Below are 8,831 nucleotides of genomic sequence, written 5' to 3' on the forward strand. Positions count from 1 at the left end.
CAGGCCCACTTGATGTTATCCTGCAGTTTTGCAAGTAGCCGCCTGGTGCATGCTGCAGTGGTGGTCAGTGTAGTCATGTCATCCATGTATGCTTGGATAGGTGGGAGACGGAGCCCTTCCTTAGTTCTCTCACTGCCGACCACCCATCTCGATGCCCTGATGATGACTTCCATGGCCATAGTGAAGGCCAGAGGTGAAATTGTACAGCCTGCCATTATGCCTACTTCCAAGCGCTGCCATGTTGTTGTGAAGTCAGGTGTTGTGAAACACAATTGCAGGTCTTGGAAATAGGCCTTTACCAGTGTAGTGATGGGTTCTGGTACGTGGAAAATGTTGAAGGATTCCCAGAGGAGTTCATGGGGAACTGAGCCAAAGGCATTGGCCAGGTCGAGGAAGATGACATAGAGGTCTCTCTTGTCTTTCTTAGCTGTTTTGATCTGGTGCCAAATCATACTAGTATGTTCCAGGCAACCAGAGAAACCAGGAATGCCTGCTTTCTGTACAGATGTATCAATGTACTTGTTCCTTTCCAGATAAGTGGACAGCCTCTGTGCTATTATACTGAAAAAGATCTTCCCTTCGATGTTGAGAAGGGAGATTGGTCGGAATTGACTGATGTCTGTTGCATCCTTCTCTTTCGGGATTAGCACACCACCAGCCCTTCGCCATGCCTTTGGTATTATTTCCTTCTGCCACACTATCCTCATGAGCCTCCAAAGAAAGCGTAGAACATCCGGGGCGTTCTTGTAGAGCTTGTATGGTACTCCATTAGGCCCAGGAGCCGAGGCCACTCTTGCTCTTCGGACAACGTTCTCTACTTCCTTCCATTTTGGAGGGTCAGTGTCCAGATTGAATTCTGGTGGTTGAATAGGTGGGATGTCATGTGGGATGATTATCTGCTCATGCCTTTTCATGTCCTGGTGGACCTTTTCCAGATGTTCTTCCAGTTCTGGCTTTGGAGTTTTTAGGATTCCGCACTTTTCCTTTGCGAAGAGGTCTTTGACAAACTTAAAGTTTTTTTTATAGAACTATGTTCTTGAGTGTTCCTTCTTCCTATGAAGTTTCCTTAAGTTTCCTTATACATCGGTGTTTCATTAAATATATATTTTTAAAGAATTAACCAATGTTGTCAGAGCTAGATTCCACCACGCCTGGTCTCTGCTCCACTCTGTTGGTGAAGTTCATCATAAACATCCTTCACCGTGGAGTTTAGTCCGCTCGAGATGGGTAAACGTTCAATGAGAACACACACACGCACGCACACACGCGCGCACACACACACACACACACAAACTGTCCATCGTTGACAATGATAACAAATGCTCCTCTTGTGATTGGGGTAGGGGTGGTTAGGATCAACACTTCTGGCCCTGATGCCACTTCATGTGGCTGTGGAGGCCGTTGCGGGAGCCGCATGATCTGCTGCTGGTGGGATACGTATGTTGGAATTCTGATAGCGTGATTCCAGCTCCGCGTTGGAGACTCTGGGTGCGTTTCGCACTTCTCTTCTATAGGATGGCACCTTCCAGGTGCTGAACCTCCCTGGCACAGGTGGACTGCCATGTGGACCTGTCGAGTACAAGGGTTTCCAGGCTTGAGGGATCAATGTTGCAGCGCTTCAGCGGGTCCATGCGGTGGCCTTTTAAAGTGCTTTTGTTTGACCTCCCGCAGAGCGTTTGGCTGCACTCAGTTGGCCGTAGAGAACTCGGCGTGGGAGAGAGTGTTCAGGCATTCGGATTACGTGGCCAAGCCAACAGAGGTGTCGTTTAGCCGTGCTTGCTTCGATACAGGTCGACAAAATCTCATTATGGGATAGTCTGTCCTCCCAGGTTATCCCAAAGATGCATTGGAGGCACCTGATGTCGAAGGCTTCCAAGATGTTGATGTGGCGCCTATACGGGGTCCAGGTCTTTGAGACATAAAGCAGGGTGGAGAAACAAACAGCATTGTATACTGCCACCTTGGTTTGGGTCTTGGGGTTTAGATTTTTTAAGACCCTGGCACGATGGCATCCAAAGGAAGCAGAGACTCTATTGACAGAGTGTGGACTTCGGGGAGAGAGAAGCACCTAGGGTGGTGAAATGGGGTACCACTTTGAGGGGAACACCACTGATGTTAAAGGTAGGGAGTGAGGGGGAAGGAGATGAGAGTTGTGCAATTATTTCTGTCTTTTGCCACTTCATGTGTTTTTATATTGCTGCTTCTTGCTGTTTATTATCTATGCATAGTCACTTTACCCCTACCTACATGTACAAATGACCTAATCTGTATCCCCACACATTGTTATTTTGTGTTACTTTGTGTTTTGTTTTTTACTTTAGTTTATTTTGTGAATTTTGGCTTTCTAGTCCATCACCTAAACCACTCAGCCACAACAACCTGATTGTTTTGTCTGTGAGAACTCTGTGTCCTGAGAAGCACACTGAAGTGACCTGAGCCTGAAAGAATGAAAAGAGGGTGGTGCACTGGCCTGGTAGTTGTGATCACATGGCCCTGGCCTAAAACCAACAATACAATGATAACACTTCTGTTTGCAGCAAGATTTCAACAGGGGGTATAGCTCAGTGGTAGAGCAATTGACTGCAGATCAATAGGTCCCTGGTTCAAATCCGGGTGCCCCCTCATTTTCTCTTAGATTTTCATATAAAAAATACAAGACAACAGTACACTGTAAAAGGGTTACCGTAAATTTGATCATGATTTACAGGCAGCCTGTGGCAAGTAAAGTTCTGTATTTAATATCTCAATACAGTTACTGTAATATAAATATGGTATCAAAGCAAGCACTGTCTAATGACACACAGTCCAATAGCGTAAAATTATACGGTAAAAAGGTCAATGCTACCGTAATCAGAACTAACTCAATTCATTGAGGGGAAGGGTTTGTAGTCACATATTTTACTTTAATTACAAGGGATTGGTTCAAGCAGGTTGTCTGCTCGGTAAAGTGTTTACACAGTACAGTGTATTAATAAATATGCAATGTTTTATATCGCTTGCACTTCTAGAGGCCTTAACAAAGGCTTCCAAATTGGCAGAGTGCTCAGGTACAGTTATTTGGTTGTAAAAATGTCAAATCAAATTCAGTTAAACTTAAATTATAAACAATAAATAATCAATTCAACTTAAGTTAATCAAATCAAAAGAAAAAACAAACAATTAACAAAAAATGTTACATTTACTGCTCAAACATGCCACTCCAATATGTCCACTACACATTTTAAATTGATGGGGCATTATAACCATAGGAGTTAATTGGTACAGCATTTTCACTCACAGGTACAAATGAATATGGCCTCCTACAAGGCACACCTCAAAATATGTTAATGAGCCCAAAACAACAATACCATGCAACCACTAGTGGTCCTCCAAAGATACGGTACTGTATTCTGTGGAGTGGAATTACAGTACCATTTGAAATACAGACATTTTTTCAGAATTCATCATCATTTACAGTATGCTGCAGTAAAACATTTCAGAGGTTTTTTACTGTTTTCCATTACAGTCTCGGGGATGGATAAACATTTGGTGATACACATGCACACACTGACCAGCCTGAAGAAAAGTCTAACACTTATGGTCCATCCCGTAACTCAAAACAGATCATCAAAAAGTATGTTTTTTTTCTTCAAAACTTTAAGCACATTTTTCAATTGACTAAGTACAACACACAAAATCACACAGTAACATTTTCACCACACCTAATCCGTGTTCCATCAAGAAATAGCTTTCATATAAAGTAATTGCCTTTCCCAATGCAATGCTCACCATACACATTACTCTCTTCTCATTTGTTTAAATACACTTAACCATCACTTAATCCAACTGCTCTTACTGGTTAATCACTTAACCATTAAGTAAACCTATAGATTTTAAACTGGTTTGTCTACTATACTGTATATGGATTTTGAGAACTACAGAAAAAAAGTGTGTTTGTAAAGTAGAAACATCTAAACGACGTGTATGATACATGATAACCATACATGATGACTACTTGTTATTGCTAATTGATTCCACATAGTGGTAACCACATTTGGTCACCATTTAAAAGGGCGTGTGTGAACCACTTGATATTTCTTTCAACATGGAGCAGAATAGACAGCAAGGCAGAGGAAGAAATCATAGAGCTCGTGGACAAGGGGCCCGTCAAAGAGGTGGGCATGGGCCACATCTAAGAGGTGAACATCAGAGAGAGGGAAGCAGACGGCAGGAAACTGTTGCCTGATGTCGTCCGTGCCATTGTCGTTGACCATGTCAATTTGATCATGAGAACATTTGAGCGAGAAAAGCGGTAAGTCTGCGGGATATGCACAATGCTCAACCATTACATATACAGTAAATGACATATTGCAATGCAAATTCACAAAACTTACTGTAATAATACTGTAACATGATCTATTGACAGTACACTCTGTTTTACCCTCAGAATTGATAGAAGACCCCCGGGTGGTGGTCGTGGCCATGTGCTGACCAACCAGCAGGAGTGGGCAGTGGTGAGTGCATGAACAATGAGGACATTCATTGTGATGTGGATGAGAATTTATGGCCAAATGCTCAAGACGGGCTTGATGCAAATTAATGCATGATAAACATTGATTTCTTTTTCATTTAATTTGTTTTATTTAATTTGTATATATATTTTTTTTACAGACAGTACAACTATGTCGCAATTATATCTGACTGATTTTTTTTATTTTTTTTGCATAAACCATTGTAGAGAATGTCTTCATTGATCACACATCGGATAGATATTATGGAAACTATAGATTTTCTGTCAATTTTGTTAGGTAATGTAAGTGCATCACCTAATGTGAACTGTGTAATCTACTATAATTTACAGTACTGTAGCATATTACTTTCAGCACTTCGAAGGGTGATTTGAAACACGTATCTTGCATTGTTTGCTATTGGATTAACTGGTAGTTAAAACTACTAAATTGAAAGATATCATTAAGTTGCATTTTATTGATTTTGTACTAAGAGTTGTGAAAATGTGCCACATACTTGTAAAAATAGTTCCAAAGCGATAAAAAAATAATCTAAACTTCAGAACAATGGGGACTCATTATTCCATAAGGCTCTCACTGACTGGCTGGATGGCTTGCTGACTCAATGGCTGACGGACCTCTCCACAAACACACGCCATGCTTATCTCTTTGTTTATCTCTGCAGGTGAAAAAAACAGCATTTTGAAAAGTTTCCTTTGGGAATATCTGGGATGTGACGCAAATTCCAAGGAAGGAAGAACAGCTGTGTTATGTAACCTGCTACATGCAACCAGAGGTGCCATTTTTTCAATTGAACCCAGTAACGAAAATAATATGGTGATTAGAAAGCCAGGGGCCCATTTTTATACACGTGCAATCTACTCTACGCATAAACCACTCGCTTCTTACACACACGTGTAAATGCACTCCCCCACACACAATACAACTGGAGTCATGCACGCACACAAGCACCCCCTTCAACAGAGCTACAAATGCCTTCCCGGAGAACACTGCTGGACAATCAACCATCTTCAATGAAGGAGTCTCTCATACGAAACTCTAGTAACTTCTTAGCTGTGTAAGAGGACACACACACAAACACTCAGAAAAAAAGGTTATTGTTATGGTTCCCAAAAAGGGTTCTTCGGCTTTCCACATAGGAGAACCCCTTTGAAGAACCCCTTTTGATTTCAAGTAGAACCCTTCTGGGTTCCACGTAGAACCCTTTCCACAAAGAGCTCCACATGGAACCCAAAAGAGTTCTACCTTAAACCAAAAAGGGTTCTCTTATGGGGACAGCCGCAGAACCATTCCAGAACCCTTTTTTTCTAAGAGCGTACACACACAGAAGAAAGCAAGTTCTGTGCTGGAGTGGAGCAGTGTGTGTCTATGTGAACTCTTCCCACTCTGGCACAGCAGAGTGGGCGAGATCCAGGGCTGAGGCAGGAGCACAGCCGTACCCAAATTCTAATTTCCCTGCTTCAAACAGCCAACATCCAGGCAGGCAGAGTTTCATGTGCAAGTCAAGGCTTCCCTCTGCAGCATTCTTACTAGAGGCAAGTACTCTCTCCCCCCCCTGCCGTACAGTCCATTCTCTCCCTCTAACCCTGAGTAGAACATTAACCCCAGGCCCCTTCTCAATCCGTCCTTTAAGCACTACCCAGCTAATTGAAGCATGCGGTCTTAATTAACAGCGTGTCTTGATAGTAAACGGCACCCCTCATCAACCTGCTGTTTTCCCTATGAGGGGGGACTTGCTCTATTCTGATGATCATTAACTCTTTGTGTGCTGCCTGCTCCTCTGTGGCCTCACTCTAACATGTGGTCAGCATTCCAAATGGCAACCTACATAGTGCACTACTACTTTTGACCCGACGCTGTAGTATCTCCACACGTTTAAATGGATGTAGGGGTTGATGGGAGTGAGTCCCCGGGGTCGTCGTCCTGTAGTCGTCATGTGATTTATGGGTGCAGGTAGCAGCAGTGCAGAGCTCTAGGTACATGCAGGAATCAATAGCAAACGTAGTCACACCGAGATGAGGGCATAGAGCAACAGATGCACTTCAATACTACAGGGATTTCAAATCATGTGTGTGTGTGTGTGTGTGTGTGTGTGTGTGTGTGTGTGTGTGTGTGTGTGGTACAGAGTAACAACAACACACAGACTCATTTGGCCTAGTGTCTTTTCCTGCTGCTGAGTCAATGCTGGTGGCTTTGTAAACATAGACAAATGTGCCCTACAGGAGCACCCGCTGCCCTGCAGCTCCCCCATGCCTCAACCTAATGAATTTTTAAAGACAACATAAATCAAACTGCAGGCCAGATCAATAGACCACAGAGTGGATTTCATCAGTGTTGCAGTGTCGAGCAGAGCACGGCTGTTACACACATCGCTTCCAGCCGGGCGCCTTGTCATACGCCTACTCACCACCTCCATCAGGAAAATAACATGCCTGCCCGTGTAACATACCAATGTAGTCATATTCTTATTTCTCTCTCTTATGGTTCGATTCAATCGGAGACTCAAATTCAAGTTAATTCTGCCGCTCTCCCCAGCAGTACTGGATGAGCTGATGCAGGTCTGCTTTGTTAAATGCCACACAGAGGGTGTTCTACTCCACAGGGGTTCTCTGAATGTTGGGTCTGTTAATTCACTTTAATTCTCCCATCTGGATGATGAAGGCTGGCTCTCTCCTTCGACTCCTCTTACTGCATGGCTTCACGACACCATTGAACACGTCCAATTACCAAGCTGGGCGAGTGATAAAAGTCCTCCCTTAACTATCACTGCTGTCTCTGTGTGTATCCCGAATGGCACTATATAAAAGGAGTAGAGTGCGATTTGGGACGCAAGCTCTCATACCCACACTTAGGCTCAGCGAGAGGAGAAATTGCTCAAAGATTGGATACAAGATCTGAGCGGGAACCATTTCTCTGAGATTGGAGAGAAAGATCTAAAGGTGGAGTGATAAAGAATTCAAAAGGGGAGTAATCGTGCTAACTTAAATTTAAAATATAGGGGAGAATACTCAATAAGGACAATATCATGGATGGAAGCCGGGGGAGAGTGATTTCTCTACAGTGAGCCTTGAAATACAGGGAGAAGAGTTTGAGAAATGAGACTTGTACAGACAGACTTTACGGTATGTTGCCTGTAAAAAATATCTGCCAATGTTTTTTTTCATCCAATCCATACTGTCCCATTTTTACCAGATTATTATCTCCAGTGCACATGCCGGCAACTTTAAGAGTGGCAGTACGTGGCCGATGTTGGTGTCTGTCCAGCCTATTGGCTACGTAGTTGCGCCACGCACATGAAATCAATAGGTATCTTGTTCATTAAACAGACATGGCTACCCTGATCACAGTCAACACACAGATTTTACAGTAGGCTACATAATGAAATATAACAGATTAAAATACAAATAATATTTTTACCACACAGCTTGCGTCAAGGCAACATGTGGAACTGCTTTCATATAAAAAATATATATATTCTGAAACAGAGCCCAAGGCAAGTCTATGCTTTTTTGTTCCACGTTTTATGTCTTTCCTACCCTCACTCTGCTTTCTTAGGGAGTAGGCGTAGGGTCTTACATTGAGAGTATCTTCATAATACTAATAGAGAATAATAGCAATCTATATTTTCAAGAGCATGTGTGTCTCGTGTTCATATTTCACAACCTCCGCAGGCTTTTGGAGTTGCCTAAATGCGATCAAGCAAAAATAATAGGCCTACTTGATTTAGGCTACATTATAGCAGTGGCGACCCGTCATTCAGTTTTGCATGTTAAATGATTGTCCCACTAAAAAAGCATTCCAGGTGAAGCTGGTTGAGAGAATGCCAAGAGTGTGCAAAGCTGTCATCAAGGCCAAGCGTACTACTTTGAAAAATCTAAAATATATTTTCCTTTGTTTAACACGTTTTTGGTTACTACTTGATTCCATATGTGTTATTTCATAGTTATGACTTCACTATTATTCTACAATGTAGAACATAGTAAAAAATAAAGAAAAACCCTTGAATGAGTAAGTGTGTCCAAACTTTTGACTGGGACTGTATATTATTGAGTTAATAAAGCCGCATACAAACATGGTCTCTTTTTGGTTTTCTCATTGCACCCATACAGTTTGCGCACGTCAACGAGTGCCTGGGTAGCCAAGCGCTCAAATAGAACTTGGTTCTATTTGTGACACTTGACGTGCTGCAAGTCTCGCATCTTAGTTTTTAGGAGCATTTACCCACGTGGGTGATTGAAAGATGAACTGAGGTCCAGTTGGTAGTGTTAATGCACCTTAAAGTTGGTTGTCAACCGACATATAAAGTCCAAACAAGAAGAAGCC

General features: G+C 42.5%; 1 non-coding gene across 1 annotated transcript; it reads left to right on the plus strand.

The window, feature by feature from the left end:
• Nucleotides 1-2,550: 2,550 nt before the first annotated feature.
• trnac-gca (transfer RNA cysteine (anticodon GCA)) lies at nt 2,551-2,622 on the plus strand. Its single transcript has one exon. It is a non-coding gene; the product is annotated as a tRNA-Cys (tRNA).
• The last annotated feature ends 6,209 nt before the right edge of the window (nt 2,623-8,831 follow it).

The sequence above is a fragment of the Oncorhynchus mykiss genome, chromosome 12, assembly GCF_057628025.1.
Source record: "Oncorhynchus mykiss isolate SJ-2025 chromosome 12, ASM5762802v1, whole genome shotgun sequence".
Classification (NCBI taxonomy): domain Eukaryota; kingdom Metazoa; phylum Chordata; class Actinopteri; order Salmoniformes; family Salmonidae; genus Oncorhynchus; species Oncorhynchus mykiss.